Here is a 15,836-nt window from a genome sequence, read left to right as displayed (position 1 = left end):
GCCCAGTGGGCGGGAGACCTCTCACAGCCGCGGACGAAAGGAAAAGGGCGGGGAAAGGGAAACTGGCAGCACTACCTCCCTCTGATTGGACAACTGCATTTGCTCTAGCTCCGCCCATCTATTCTTCCTAGCGAATGCCAGGCTTGCTAGGAGGCCCGGGGCGGGGCTATTGGAGCCGGAGTGTGTGGAGGGGCGGGGCGAGTGGGGGAGGGGCGGGGGGGCGGTGGCAGGGGAGCGTCGCTCTGGGAGCGGAGGACGAGGAGGAGGAGGAGGAGGAGGTGGAGGAGTAGGAGGAGGAGGAGGAGGAAGAAGAAGGAGGTGAGCGGGGCTGGCGGAGTCCGGGTCCCGACGACAACCTGCGGCGGGCGAGGCGGAGGGGGCGCCTTGGGGTCAGCCCTACTGCCTTCCTGCTCGCCGGGCGGTCCGGCTGGCTGTCGGTAGGGGGAGGCCCCACACGTCCTGACAGGCGCGAGCCTCCGGGGCCGGGCGAGGCCTGAGGGGTCGGGGCCCTGGGAGGCGCCGCGGCCGCTTTCCGGGGTGCCACGGCCCGGAGTCCCTGGTTCTCGGAGCTGTTGCCTGCACGGGACCAGCGGGCGGGGCGCCGAGAGCAGCCGGCCGCCCCTGACAGCACCGGGCCGGGCCTACTGCGGAGACGGCGGCTGGGACAGCCCCGGGGCTCGGGCGCGGGCCCGGGGCAGACGGTCAGTCGCGCTCGCTCGGGCTGCTCCCGGCTCTCTGCGCCGCCCGGCCGGGCTGCGGGCCGCCGGGGGTCGTGGGGACGGTTGGCGCCGGGCGGGCGGGCGGGCGCGGCCGCGGGGCCGTGGGGCTGTGGGGTGGGGTCTCGGCGCCTCCTCCCCAAAGCCCTGGGCGCTGGGCGGGCGCCTTCGCGCAGACCCTGCGTGTGGAGTGGTGAACTGGCTTTGGGTGTGTTGCCGGGTGGAAGGAGTTGTGGCCGCCGAGACCGCCCTGTTAGCACGCCTGATGGCAATCTCCGTGCTGGCTCTCAGGGCTAGAGGAAAAGTAGTGTAACTCCCCGCCCCCAGCTAGGAACGCCGGAGGCTGCAGGGCAAAACGATTTTCCCCCAGCCCCTCGGTATCCATTGTTTTGTACCATCCCCTCCCCCATGCCTAGGTAGAAGAATAAGGACTCCGAAGCAGTCATTTGCCCGCCTCCCCTCCTTCTCTCCCCTCTCCTCTCTCCCTCTTTCCCCCATTCCCTTTCAGAGGGTTTGTGTTAACTGTACAAGTAGGGCTTTACAAACAGGTGGAGTACATGTCTTTTCGGGAATTGGAAAGAAGATGCTTTGGGGCTGTGTTTCCCATCTCATCTCCCTTTTACACTTGCAGATCTGATTTTCTTTCTGTTGGTTTGTGTAAAAGAGGAAACGCTGTTTTGCGATCTAGACCGTAATAATTTTGAGGACTCTAGGGATGCTGAAGGAAAAATTAGGTTGCAGCCGTGGCTTGTGTGGTCAAGTGGTCTCCAGCATGATGCTTAGTCTCTTGCACCTGTATCATCTTGTATGCTCTTCATACATGCCAGAGTCCCAGCGTCCTCTCAGAGGGGTTGCCGTGTTTCAGAATCCCAGGCTGCACTCGTGCAGCCGAGTGTTTTTGTGTTTTAGTCATCCGCACTGACAAAGACTTTTAATTTTATTAGTGCACTCCTGGTCTTCACTGCCACCCCGCCTTGGCATGGCCTTTATAACTGTTCTTTGCTATGTACTTGAAGAAATTTAGAGATTTAGCTATTCACAATTTGTAACATTCTACAAAGTAAATTACAAATATATTTTATCATTTTTTTCATGTGACAGATAAAGATTTTAGATGAATACCTAAATATGTAATCATTTTCCACACATGGAACTTTGGCTGAGTGCTTAAAAAGTATTTAAGTGTGTATATAAAGCCTTTTAAACTTAAGATGTAAAGTATTTTTGTTAGTTTGAGTATGCATTTGCAAAGTAAAATAGACAAGGGTTTTGTTTGATTTGTACCTTTCAAAGGAGTCAATGTAATGTAAAGCTAACATGAAATCACACTCTTGAAATCTCAGTTTGGAGTTATGGTCTTGGCCTCGCTTTAGAGTACATTTTCCCAAGGTGCTTACTCAGTTCCTGAAGAAACTGTGTTTGTCTCCGTTGGCACTTGTCTTGTGATACGTCATTGTTTTCTCTCACTCAGAAGTTAGTATGGGTAGAAAAGTGATGGCATAAAGAGATACATTCATATTGTGAACCTGGATTGCTTTTTAGTTTTTTTTTTTTTTTAGATGTCATAATTGGAAAGTAGATCAGAGCTGTTTTTGGTAATTATAGCAAGTACAGATCCTAAATCATCATGTGAACGACAAACCAATCATACATTTGAAGTACTTTATGTTTAAATAGGAACCAAGGATTAGTGTTTTTGATATGCCTGCACAAATTCTTTTAAAATATTGTCACGTTGGGTCAAGGATGTAGCTCAGTGGTAGAATTGTATTTGCTCTGTGTTTGATTTTCTTAGCTCTGTAATAAATAAAATGAATAAATAATAAATAGCCGTTCTTTATGTGACTGGGATAGGACATAAAGGCTCTCCCTCTCCCAGATATAAACTAAAAGTGTCTATATGAAATAATTTCATAGTGACTTCTGAACAGTTGCTGAGATATAAATGTATTTATTTTATATGTATGAGTTTTGCTTACACGTGTCTGTAGCACATGCATACTTGGCAGAGTCCCGGATACTCAGACTCCTGAAACTGGAGTCCAGAGGCTGTGAACAGCCAGGTGTGAACTTGAGCTATAGAAGGTTGAGGGCAGCCGTGTGTGCTGGGAGTCGAGCCTGGTCCCGCTGGAAGAGCAGCCAGTGCTCTTAACTGCCGAGCTCTCTCTCCAACCCCAAATGCATATTTTTGTCTTTGATTATCCATATCAATTGTGAATAAAATTGGGATGTTTTGTGCAAGTAGCTGAATTTCAGTCATACTTGTTTTTAAAATATGCTGAATTACCAATATTTCTTGTATGTTATAATATTTCTGAAAGGCTAGTGTGTTTTAAAAGGTAATCCACATATAAAAACTCTTGGTATTTTAGAACAAAACAAAAACTAGACCTTGTATGTGTAGATGTAAGGGTGAAGATTGAGTGAAAGAATGTCTCTCAGGTTCAGTTGCTCTCAGCTTCATCTGTCTCTCGTGTGAAGAGGCAAACAATATTTATTTTAAATAAGACGTAATTCAAACCAAAAAAGCAACCAAACAAATAAGTTACTTCAGTGAGTGCTGAGGTTAGTAACTTAGACTTGGTGTAAAACTTCTTGTTTATAAAACTATCTAAATTATTCAGGGAGGGAATTTAGATGCTAGGAAGTGACAGTGTTTATTTTTGTTAGACTATTAGTGAATGGATAACTGCTTTGTCGTAAGTGAATTGACATTGGCTTTGTAATTTAGCAGCAGAATGGTATGTAAAGTGATACTGAAATGAGTCGTGATTAGGTTGGTAGATAATTTATTTCTTGTTAGCCTTACCATATTTCTTGCATCATATATTGTATTATACATTTTATAATTATGGCTTATGAACTAAAGCATGAACGCAACTGCTAATTTTATATTTTTAGCTGCTTCGTTTTCATACGCATGCTACACCAAATCAAAGCTGTGCCCTATAGATCTTTTTAGAAGTATTTCCTCTTAATGAAGTAAGCTTCCAGTATTCTTATCTACTTGTCTAATCTTGACTTAACATTTGACGTTTCATAAGTTACAGGGTACTTGTAGTGTGCTTGAACTTGGACTGTTGCAGAATATTTGAAATGTGCTTGTTAATCAGTATAGGGTGGAGAAAACATTCGTTAAATGTAAAAAAAGGTTGTATTTTAAAATAGGTACCTATCTTAAGGTAAAATAGTTTTTATTTGATGCATTTTCTTTGGCCTCAACTTTTTAGCAAAATGTTGGTGAAATAAAGGTGGAATATGTAAAAAGACTCTAAAGCAACTCTTAAGCTTTTGAGATGGTAACCTGTGTTTCTTGACTAAGTATGTAGTTCTTGTTGTCCGTTTTGAAAGAAAACCAGTTAGATCTCATACTACCTAATTACAACTTAGGAAGGTCAGAAATGATAACAAAAGGTAGTGCAGTTTGTACAGGAAGGGATTCCTTTATGGGCAAGAATGAACATACTGTGGGTGTCTAAATCATTAAAGGAGGTCTTTAGAAAGGTGAAATCAGCCCATTAAGTATACCTGAGAGATTTTTATGGATTGTTTCTGTGCTGTCTTTATAGCACTATGAATTTCTAATGATTCTATATATTATTTATTCTCCATTGCTATTTAGAAGTCCTACCATTTTAATTATATGATTTTATAGCTGATAAACCTTTTATTTGGGCCTGGGGAGATGACTCAGTAGGTAAAATACTTGCTGTGCAAGCATGAGGACCTGAGCTTGAATCCCCAGCATTGACCTGTGCCTCCCCAGAGATTGGTAGTGCCTGGTCTTGCTCTCTGTATAGTGAAGGGGTGAGATTGAGATCTGCCGAGAGGACCTTTCTTTAAAAAAAAAAAAAAAAAAGGTATGAGAATGAAAGAGGAAAAAGAGGAAGACATCTTATTCTGACCTTTGTGTATATGTGCACACACATACATATAGCAGCGCACACACATGCACATACCAGCACACACACGTACCAAAAAGATCTTTTAATTTCTCCTTCCTCTCTGCACTCCCACCTTTGTGAGACCCAATCTTTTTTTTTTTTTTCCTCTATTTTTTTCAAGACAGGGTTTCTCTGTAGCTTTGGAGCCTGTCCTGGAACTAGCTCTTGTAGACCAGGCTGGTCTCGAACTCACAGAGATCCGCCTGCCTCTGCCTCCCCAGTGCTGGGATTAAAGGCGTGCGCCACCACCGCCCGGCTTGTGAGACACAATCTTATATAGCCCTCAAACCCTGAAACACCAGATTGGTCTGTAACTCAAACCTCCTTCAGTGTCCTGAGTGCTGGGATTGTATAGGGAGTGCCACCTTTTTTTCTAATGTCCTAGAGGTAATGAGTAAATGGCTTGTTCTAATACAGGTAATTTAAAATAATAATTAATAAAATTAATTTTATTGGTTAATATTTCAAGTTTTCTAGTTTTGCAGTTCTTGTATTGACCACTTGGCTTTCAAGCCTTTCTTGGTAGTTCAGTCTTTAACTTTTCTATTATGCTAGGTAGTTCTTAAGGGTTATAATTTGCATATGTCGTACTTGTCTTAGGTGCTGAGAATTCAGAGGTAAATACCCCTTGTTTCCCACTTTCATTAAGTAAGTACTTAATGAATTAGTCAGGTCACACTTACATATGTGTCAGTTGCGGTAACAGCTCTGTCATGACAAGTGCAGATGAAGTAATGGCTGAGACTGCTTGTGTACCTGGCAGTGCTCACTGGAGGATATGCCCTGTGTGTGGTAGCTGAAGGGTAGAAGAAGAACAAGGGTTACACATTAGGTTCATTTTGAAAATTACGTGGACTAGCTATTTGGATTTCAATAATATTTTATAAAAATTCCTGAAATTTTATTTGAGGTATGTATGTGTCATATTGGATGTCATAGTGTATGTTTGAAATGCATCATCAATAAACCTCACCATCTGGGTCCCACTTGCTTTAACTCACTGAACTATCTCTCTGATATGCCACCCAATATTTTAAGCTCTACTGAGATTTTCATTATAATTTATATTTTTAGTGGTTATTTCCTGTGTACCTATTTCAGTTTGGGCCTTCAACTATTGACCAGTATTAATGTTAAGGAGTATTCATTCAAATTATTGCTTAAAAGTTTTACTTAATTTTGATAAATATTTTAATGAAATATGAAGAGAATGCATCAGCCTAGTTTGTGATAAATGTGAGGCTTACTGATGATGATGTATTTCAAATTTATATTTAAGTATCTTTTAGGCAATAAATAAAGGATGATATTTATATACTTAGAACACAGTTAATTTTATTATATAAATGTATTCCTTCTGAGTATAAATAATAAAAACTTATATTTATACTTAATTGACAGTACCCATTTCTTAGGTGATCCTGACTCAGTGGTCAGCTGTTAGATCGTGATGGGGAGCTTCGTGTGCTTTATTTATTGTCTATACTTGGGGACTGAGGATTCGTTGTTGTTTGAGAAAGGGTCTCCTTAGGTCATACAGACTGTCCTGGAATCAGCAATCTTCTCCCTCCTAAGTCCTGAGATTATAGCTACCACATCTAGAAGTTAAATAATTTTTTATACAGTATTATTTAATGTTTCTTGAAGGATATAATGAAACTTAAAGAAATTTGGTGTTTTCTGTTTTTTTTTTTTATATTTCAGCAGTTACCTTAAAATGTTATATATAATATCCCATATATCTCAAAGTTCTTAGGAAACTAAGAATTTCCGATATTGTCTGCTTTGGGACTACCAGTGTGCCTTTTTGGGCCAAAAGTCAGTTCTCAGTTGATATCATGTCATTTGAAAGACTTTTGATCTCTATATTTTAATCTCTATATTAAAATATTTTCTCTATTGTAACATTTATCATTTTGTAGTGATTTGCTTAATGTCTTTTTGTTGAAACATACAATTCATGTTGAGCATTGGTTGCTTTTCTTTATTGTTTCTTTAATGTATTAACACAATGTTTTGACCTTGTAGATTCTTTGTAGAAAGTTACTTTAAAAGTTACTAATAATGCAGAGCCCCAGACAAACTGAATAGGCTATTAAAAAACGACAGAGAGGAGCACATTTTTGTTCTCAAATACACAATTTTTTTTTAAATCCTTAGAACCCTTCAGAGTTTAATTTAGGCCTTTAAAAAACTCTCATAATATGCAATTAAAATAATTAGGAAATGGTAAAAAGGCTGAAATTACTCCTAAGGACTGTAAGAGAATTGACAGCAAGAGCCTGGGAAACTGGAAAGAGTAGAGAGCTGGGTATGGTGACTGTAATCCCAACAGTTGATTGTTGTGAGTTCCAGACCAGTGTGTGCTGTAGACAACATGTCTCATAACAAATAGAAAGGGCAATTGGAAGACATTTATGTATGTATGTATGTATGTATGCATGTATGTATGTATGTATGTATGTATGTATGTATGTATGTTTTTTTGAGACAGGGTTTCTCTGTGTAGTTTTGGAGCCTGTCCTGGAACTTGCTCTGTAGACCAGGCTGGCCTCGAAATCGCAAAAACTGCCTTTTTAGTGCTGGGATTAAAGGCATGTGCCTCCACCACTTGAGTGGAAGGTAGTTTTTCAAAGGTAGTGTTTGATTTTATAACAGCTTAATTTGTAAGCATGCGGAATTTTTCAAGGCGTGTCTTATAGATAGAATAATCTAGGGATAATCAAGTATCATAAAGAAGTCAACTGGTATAATTTTCCAAAGATTAAAAAAATGTATTTCAGAAAGATCTCCAATCTGAATGATATGGTTTAGAACTTTTAGTGTTAAGCTTTTGTTATTGGAAAATTTTGCCTAATGAGGTAAAGCATGATAGGCACCAATGATATTTAGTGGGCAAAGGAAATGGAAACAAATAGTTCCCTGTGTATGTATTGGAATAGTACAGTAGCCTCTAGACCACCTTAAAACTTTTCTAAGGTGGAATTTTATATTTAATCTCTAGTTTTTTTGGGTTAGCTATGCAATATGTATAATTTTGTAACATAATTTTCTTGTTCAGTGGTGTTTGGAAATGTAACCTGTTATAGTGACATGACAAAATGGCCAAAGTGTTGTTACAGTTTTTATTGTTTAGTGGAAGTAAGCTTTATTTCTCTTGTCATCTTTCAGTAATTTGGGTTGGGAAGCTTAGGTGTAAGATTACAATTATTTCTTTACTAGAATTTATTGTTGAATAAGAGATTGGATGACCTGAAGGAGAGAGTATATAATTGTGAAGCTTTAGTTTGTATATATTTGGGATAGAGGGTTGGGCATTTCACTCAGAGCCTTTATTTCTAGTTCAAATATTGGCATTTATATCTTAATATTAAGACATCTTTAATTCTGTGACTATATATGGGTATGTAGAAGAAAAGTTACTTTTATTGTTAAAACAAATACTGGCTTATTTCCATGTGTTAATCATAGTTCTGAATTCATAGAAGTGAGAGAGATCCTTATATACTAGGAAGTTTAAAATAGTAAATTTTATGATTTAATCTTGAAGATGTTTATTTCTGTGCTTTGGAAGTAGTGTTCTGGAATTCTTAATACTGCAACTATGGCCTCGATTCAGAACACCCACCGAGCACCTGTGGGAACTTGGCATGCTAAGTGGCATGCAGTGCCACAGTGTTTTAAAGCCTTCATCTGCCTGTTGTGTAATAGCTGTGCGTGCAGAGCATGGTGAAGAACCAAGTGTGTGATAGTGCAAAGACTCAGACCAGCAGGCTTGTTTGGGTGCTAAAGAGCTGAATTAATCAGATAGGATGATCCATGAATGTGTGCCATAAATTGAATGGTAGATATTTTATGCATTAAATAAAACAGTTATTTTGGAGCTTGAGAAATAAAATTGCTTTTTAAAAATAGAGTCACTATTTTCAAAACAGCTTTAACAATTTTTTTTTTTTTTTTTTTTGGCCACGCCAGGGGTAGTGGTTTGCGCCTATAGTGCCCAGCATCTGGGAGGTGAAGGCTGGAAAACTGAAGCTCAGTGTTGTCTTTGGTGTTACAGTCATAGTAAATTCAAGGCCAGCTCTGCCTCAAATTTTTTTTCTTTTCTTTTTTAAAACTAGGGTAAGTTCAGTAACTAAAATGCAAATATTTCCACAATCTTGCTTACAGTACTTAAAAAATTCTGTGAATAATTTTCATTTTACCTTTATTAGTAAAAATATTGTATGTAACATATACCTGTGCAGAGACCTGAAGGTGAAGTCATGTGTTTCTCTTTCTCTCACTTTCTACCTTATATTTTGAGATAGGGTTGCCCTCTGAATCTAGAGTTTACCAGTTCAAGTATTCTGGCTGACCAGAGCTCCATGGCTTGCCTATGTCTACCTCTCCTGTGTTGGGATAACAGATATATCCCTCCATGCTGACTTTTTACTTGAGTGTGACAGATTTCAACTAAGATCCTCATGCATGCAAAACAAGCATTCAATCCACACAGCCATCTCCCTCCCCTGTGATCTAATCAAAACCCACGTACACCCCAAGGCTCCCTCTCTAATGATAATCACAATGAGTTAAGCATAAGCCATAGTAGCAAGGAGTTCAGTTCTTAGAAGGGAGGGTTACATTTAGAAGGTAGCATATCCAATTGGAAATTTATGATTTGGTTTAGTGTGTTAAATTATAAAGATAGTACAATATCTGCTGTCTTTCGGTATTTTGAGTCTCATCAGCTGAGAGAAATTCTTTTTACTCTTAAGTCAAATTAGTCACGGCTGTTTGATGTTTCTTTTGATCTTATATGAGTGGTTTTGCTTTGAAATATTTGGAAATGCACAGATGTTTTTCAAATTTGAAAGATGCCATATATGTTATATTAACCATTGATCTGGAGAGTTACCTCAGCAGTTAAGAGCACTGACTGCTCTTGCAGAGGACTGGAGTTTGATGAGAGGGGGAGTTGATTGGGGGAGGTGGAGGGATATGGGAGGCGGTGGCGGGGAAGAGACAGAAATCTTTAATTAAAAAATAAAACAACCCAGCTCCCACATGATAGCTCATAGCTATCTGTAACTCCCAGTTCCAAAGGATCAAACACCCTCTTCTGTCCTCTGTGGGCACCAGACATTTTGATGTTGAGATTGTACACATGGTAAATTAGAGAGTTGTAGTCCCAGTTAAGGTTTATGCTATTTGTTGCTAAATAGGAATTTTCAGCTTTTTGTTTTAAATTTGTGTGTCTGGAATCTAAGTTACATATAAAGTGATATAAATTTCCTGGGAAAACTTCCACTTACGTATAACAATATAAACTAAATAATCCTGTGTCCACATCTGCCGAACTATTAGTATTTTATCTTGCTTTCTTATCAAGGAATGGGGGAAAAGTAATTTTGAAGGTGCTCTATGAATAAATGCATGATATTCTAATTAATATGAACACATAGAGAAAACTTTTACTAGCAGGAATCTTTTTAAACCCCTGTGAGAACTAGTCCTATCTTAGATTCACTTAGCTGTCTTAAATGGGTAAGGTTATGTAAGAATGTAAGATTACATTCCTTAAGCATATTAATATTGTCTCATATTTTCTTGTTCTTTGGACTCCTACTTTAGCCTTCTAATTTGAAAGAGTCTCTTCTAAAAGTCTTTATCTTGAAAAATAGTTTTATGTCATTTAGAAGCAAGAGTTGTTTATTTTTATTCTTAAATTATTTAAAAGAATATAGAACTTTTCAGATCTTTATAAACAGTAACAAAACATTATTACACCTGTAGTCTTGCCATCTTTTAGGTATTCATATAAAATTCTGAGTGAAGAAGAGTTGCCTATAAACATGGGAGATAAGGGTTATATTTTCAACCATATCTAGCAGATGTTTATTGATCTATGTTTATTTATGGTAAATAAATTTCTAATGCCTTGTATTATGAAGCACTTCTTATAAAAATGCTTTTTTATGTAAGGAGTGAAATTTCCAACATGGTGTATGAAAACTTAACAAAGCCAGATGTGGAGGTGCACACCTGTGGTACACATCTGTAATCCTAACACTTTAGAGACTGGCAGCGAGATCAGGAGTTAGATTCCTGCCTGGGTTGCATAGCAAATTCCAAGTCATCCTAGAATATATAAAAGACCCTGCCCTAAAAGATCAAAACAAAACAATAGCAAAAGAATTCCAAAGCATAAGTTGAACATTTATTAACTATTATTACTATTCAATAAACTGCTGAGATATTGTTCTAACTACTGTGTTATAGCTAAAAACAGATAGGTTGGTTCCCGTTTACTTATTACCTTTTAATGGAAGAATCTTACTTGAGAAATATATTATAGGATGTTAAGTTCTCTGGCAGTGGTTGTTGGAGGAGGCTGCTGCTTGTTTGTTCCCAGCTGCTTAGCCCCAGATTACACAGAAACTATTAATTAAATCTGCTTGGCCCATTAGCGCTAGCTTCTTATTGGCTAACTCTTATACTAATTTAACCCATTTCTATTGATCTGTGTATCACCATGTGGCTGGGTAAAGTTCCCAGAATCTGTCTTTGGTGGCTCCATGGCTTCTCCCTGACTTCACCCTTCTCCCAGCATGCAGTTTAGTCCCCCCCCCCATAGGCCCAAAGCAGTTCCTTTATTTATCAGTGGTAATCACAGCATACAGAGGGAAATCCCACATCAAGTGGTTTTGTTTTTGTTTTTAAATTATTGTTTCTAGTTTTTGAAACAGAGTCTCACTTTGTAGTCCTGGCTGTCCCGATACTCCCTATGTGAACCAAACTGACCTTGAACTCAACAGAGATCTGCCTGCCGGCGCCTCCCAAGTTCTGGGATTAAAGGCATAGACCACTAAGTCTGGTTGACAGTTGGCTTTTTAAAGTGGGAGGACAGAAGAGATGATATGAAGAAAGGCTTTTCAATAATAAGGGATTTCAGGGAATTTGCCAAGTGAAGAGATTTATTTCTGTATTTGTAACAAAAGAAAGAGCTTGTGCAAAGTACGAGTTAAAAGAAATGGTAGGCCCTGATGTGATTGTGAAAGAGGGTTGTGTGACCAGAGTGTAAACTGGAAAATACTAGGGTTGTGGCAAAAGTGAGCAGGGACAAGATCTTAAAAAGATTGCAAATTACTGTTAAATGTTTGTAGGCTTTATTTTGAGGGCTACTTCTAAGTTTGGACAGTAACCTATTGTTTGAAAGATCACTCTAATTACAGTGATTATGTTAAGAACAGAATGAGGTTGGATATGGTAAGGCAGGTAAGAAAACCACAGGAGAGAATTGCTTATACCTGATTGTGAGTAGGATCCAAGTCTTCTTTGTGGATCGTGGCATTGGGAGTAGAGAGGTTGAAGTCAGGAGAAGTTTTTGGAGAAGAAAATACTAGGATTTGGTAATTGTTAAGATGTAGGAGACCGAGGTTGATTTCTGTATAAATGATCTCTCTCAGATGTTCCTGATCTCCTACTTGGAGGTCTGCATTGATCATCTTCTCTTTATGCTTACCAACACATTTCTGCCTGGCTTTACCTGCTTGTCTTCAGTGTGTAGCAAGTACTGTGACTGAACACAACCACAGTGTGTGAAGAATAATGTAATACATATTGACTGAATAAAGATATTCTTTTTTTAAATATTTATTTATTTATTTATTTATTTATTTATTTATTTATTATGTATACAGTGTTCTGTCTGTGTGTATGTCTGCAGGCCAGAAATGGGCACCAGACCTTATTACAGATGGTTGTGAGCCACCATGTGGTTGCCGGGAATTGAACTAAGGACCTTTGGAAGAGCAGACAATGCTCTTAACCACTGAGCCATCTCTCCAGCCCAATAAAGATATTCTTGTTAATTAAAATTTTAGCGTTCACAATTGGATAAAATTGTCTTTTAAACTGCTAATGTCCCAAAACATGTTTGTCTACTTATGAATAGATCACTTTATGACCTTTGAATACCACTTGTAGAAAGTGTATAGCTTTTACTTGAAGTGCTGTATAAATTAAGTTCTTTAATAAAGTTCCTGTAGGCTTTATTAACCTCTCTTCTTTTATACAGTCAGGCTTTTTTTCCTAAATTTTATGTGTTTTTCTTCTTTGTCAGTTTAAAAACTTACGTACCTAGACAGTGTTGGATTACTTTTGTTGTTGTTTACAAATTGTGAAAGGAGTGCTAATTATTATAATATATTTAATAAATGTTCAATATAGAGATAAAAGTAAAAACCACCCTTAATTGAAGGGTTTTATCACTAGCATTTGTTGAGTTTTCTTGGACTTTTAAAATTTCATATATATTTGTGAGTGATTAAAAATCTCAGATGAGAAGGCTTATAATATGCATATAAAACAGGGTATTAATATGCCCTTCATGCAAAGTAACTAAGTAATGGATTACTTAGTTACATATAAATGAAGCCCTTATGGTCTATAGAGGTGGCTAGAAGAGCAGTCAGTGCTCTTAACCTCTGAGCCATCTCTCCAGCGCAGTTTAGAGATTCTTACAGAGGTTTCGTCACATAGGTATGATTGAATGAACTGTTGACCACTTGTTATTACGCTAATATCCAGCCCCCCTCATATATGTGCATAGGGATAGGACTGTTTTCAGTAGCCTTATCAGGTAATTGAAGGTGTTCTGTGATACTTCATCAAAACTTGACAGAAGTAATTTTTTGAAGTTTAATGTACTGTTTGTAAGACTGTATAAGTGAGCTACTTCCAGCTTTTTATTTAGAAACAACAACAGACTCATGGGAAATTAGAAAAAGAGCATATCACCTGGCTTTTCATGGTGTTGGCATCCTACATAATTATAGTACAATGTTAGTATCAACCCTGGAATTGACATTGGTGTAACACTATTAATTAGATTATAAACAGTTTATATTCTTTAATATATTCATTGAGTGTGTATAGTTTTACATATTTTTATCTCATAAACAGATTTGTTTAACTACCACACAGTCAAGATACAGTTTTTTGTTCAGAAACCAATTGTCCCTCCCCTCTCATTTCATCTATAAGGAACCATTGCTTTGCTCTCCTTTTCTGTAGTTTTATCATGCTAAGAAGATTCTATAAATAGAATTTATGCCACCTTTTTTTTTTTTTTTTTTGGTTTTTCGAGGCAGGGTTTCTCTGTGGCTTTGGAGCCTGTCCTGGCACTACCTCTGTAGACCAGGCTGGTCTAGAACTCACAGAGATCCGCCTGCCTCTGCCTCCCGAGTGCTGGGATTAAAGGCGTGCACCACCATTGCCCGGCGCCACCCTTTTTTTTGTGCTTGATATTTTTCTAGGGCTGAAGCTCTTGAGATCCAGGTTGTTACATATGTTAGTAGTTTGTTCCTTTTTATTGCTCTGTAGTGTTCCCATATGTAGACGTATCAGGGTTTATTTCATTACTCATTAAAAGACATTTGGGTTAATTTCCAGTTTTTGTCATCATAATTAATATTCCTATCAACAGTGGTGGACAGATTTTTGTGCCAACATGTTTTTTAATTTTATGGGAATAAATGCCAAGAACTGCAGTTGCAAGAAACAATGTATATAAGTACAGTATGTACTGTTTTTAGAGGAGCTGCACCCACACTATTTTGCCTTCACCCTAAACATGTGAAATATGTGTTAGCATTTTGCTGTGATCTTGTTTTTTTACTTTAGGTTTCTGCTAGATATGTAATGAGGTGTCATTATGATTATCATTTTTTTTTTCCTGAGACAGGGTTTCTCTGTGTAACAGTCTAACTGACCTGGAACTAGCTCTTTTAGAACAGGCTGGCCTCGAACTCAAGGAGATCCACCTGCCTCTGTCTCCTAAGTGATGGAATTAAAGGTGTGTGGCACCACCACCAGGCAATGATACCATTTTTATAAACTGCTGTGTTGGTATTTTGTATATGATTGTGGATAAATGAGTTATTCTTCCTTCAGAAAGAACATCAGATTTTAGTAAAGAATACACCCAATTTCCTATTTGGTCTCTCATTCCTGTTCCCTCTTTACTGTTGTCCTTTCCGTTTTCCTCCAGCCTAGCCTTCTCTGCTAGTCCTTTATGTTTTTTTTTTTTTTATTCTTGGCTTTCTAATTTCTCTCAGTTAATTTAGGAATAAAATATAAATTACCAGATATGATTGAGGAAAACATCTATTAGTTTTAGAGTTAGTTGTAACAAGTTGATACCTGAACGTAGATGCTAAATTTATTTGCTTTTGGTTCAGGTCTTTATCTGTTCCTTTTTATTTCTTTCTTCAAAAACTTGTCACCAAATAAATTTGCTTCTGCCCTTCCACTATGCTTAATTGGAGACAACAATACTTCAACTCCTTTCTGCTTCTCTTATCTCCAAATAAATAAGCTTTCTCTGAGTCCATTCTAATCTACTTGAAAAGAAGAAATGATCCTTTTCCTCTAAGACCAAGTTTTATGCTGTATGTGTACCCTTTTCACTATTCCTTCTAAGTTGCAAGTAGCTGAACTGATGGCATTAAGACTTGGATAGGGGCAGAAGCTCTGTATCATGGTGCAAATATAGAGGTCAAAAAACCACTCTGGTGGGTTCTTTTCTTTATATTTTTACATGTGTTTTGGGAATCAACTCTGGTTGCCAGGCTTGTATGGGAAATGCCTTTACTCACTGATAACCATCTCATCTTGCTGGTTCCTATATTGCATCTTTGACAATATTTTTACTTGGCTCATGTGTATTATTATTTCTTTTTGAGCCCTTCTTTATCTGTCCATCCCAAAATGTTTACCGTCTTCACAAGTACCAGTATCTTTTATGCATACTTTTATGCAAAACCCCGTGCCATTGTCCTTGGCTTCTCATCAGGCCTCATTGTCCGCCATGATCAGAGAGTCCGGTTTTATCCCATGCTTTTTCAGTCACAGTCCAGCTGGCCTTGGTGAGCTCCCAATAGGTCAGCCCCATTGTCTCAGTGGGTGGGTGCACCCCTTGTGGTCCTGACATCCTTGCTCGTGTTCTCCCTCCATCTGCTCCTCATTGGGACCTTGGGAGCTCAGTCCAGTGCTCCAGTGTGGGTCTCTGTCTCTATCTCCATCCATCACCAGATGAAGGTTCTATGGTGATATGGAAGATATTCGTCAGTATTGCTATAGGATAGGGTCATTTCAGGTTCCCTATCCTCAGCTTCCCAAGGGACTAACT

General features: G+C 38.7%; 1 protein-coding gene across 3 annotated transcripts in view; it reads left to right on the top strand.

Moving 5' to 3' along the window:
- Positions 1-15,836, top strand: part of Shoc2 (SHOC2 leucine rich repeat scaffold protein) — a 75,549-nt gene that overhangs the window by 444 nt on the left and 59,269 nt on the right. The window contains exon 1 of one of the 3 annotated variants that reach the window (XM_050147501.1): positions 230-318. The exons of 1 other annotated variant lie outside the window; for it this stretch is intronic. The gene's annotated coding sequence lies outside the window, so the exon portion shown is untranslated. Of the gene's footprint in view, positions 1-229; positions 319-502; positions 702-15,836 lie in introns of those variants that run through there. One more of the 3 variants, XM_050147493.1, reaches the window with a different exon arrangement.

This window comes from Alexandromys fortis, unplaced genomic scaffold (genome assembly GCF_014885135.2).
Source record: "Alexandromys fortis isolate MF-2015 unplaced genomic scaffold, M_Fortis_MF-2015_v1.1 scaffold_16, whole genome shotgun sequence".
Taxonomy (NCBI): domain Eukaryota; kingdom Metazoa; phylum Chordata; class Mammalia; order Rodentia; family Cricetidae; genus Alexandromys; species Alexandromys fortis.
Note: the sequence above shows the minus strand (reverse complement) of the source record. Positions and strands in the feature narration are given on the sequence as shown.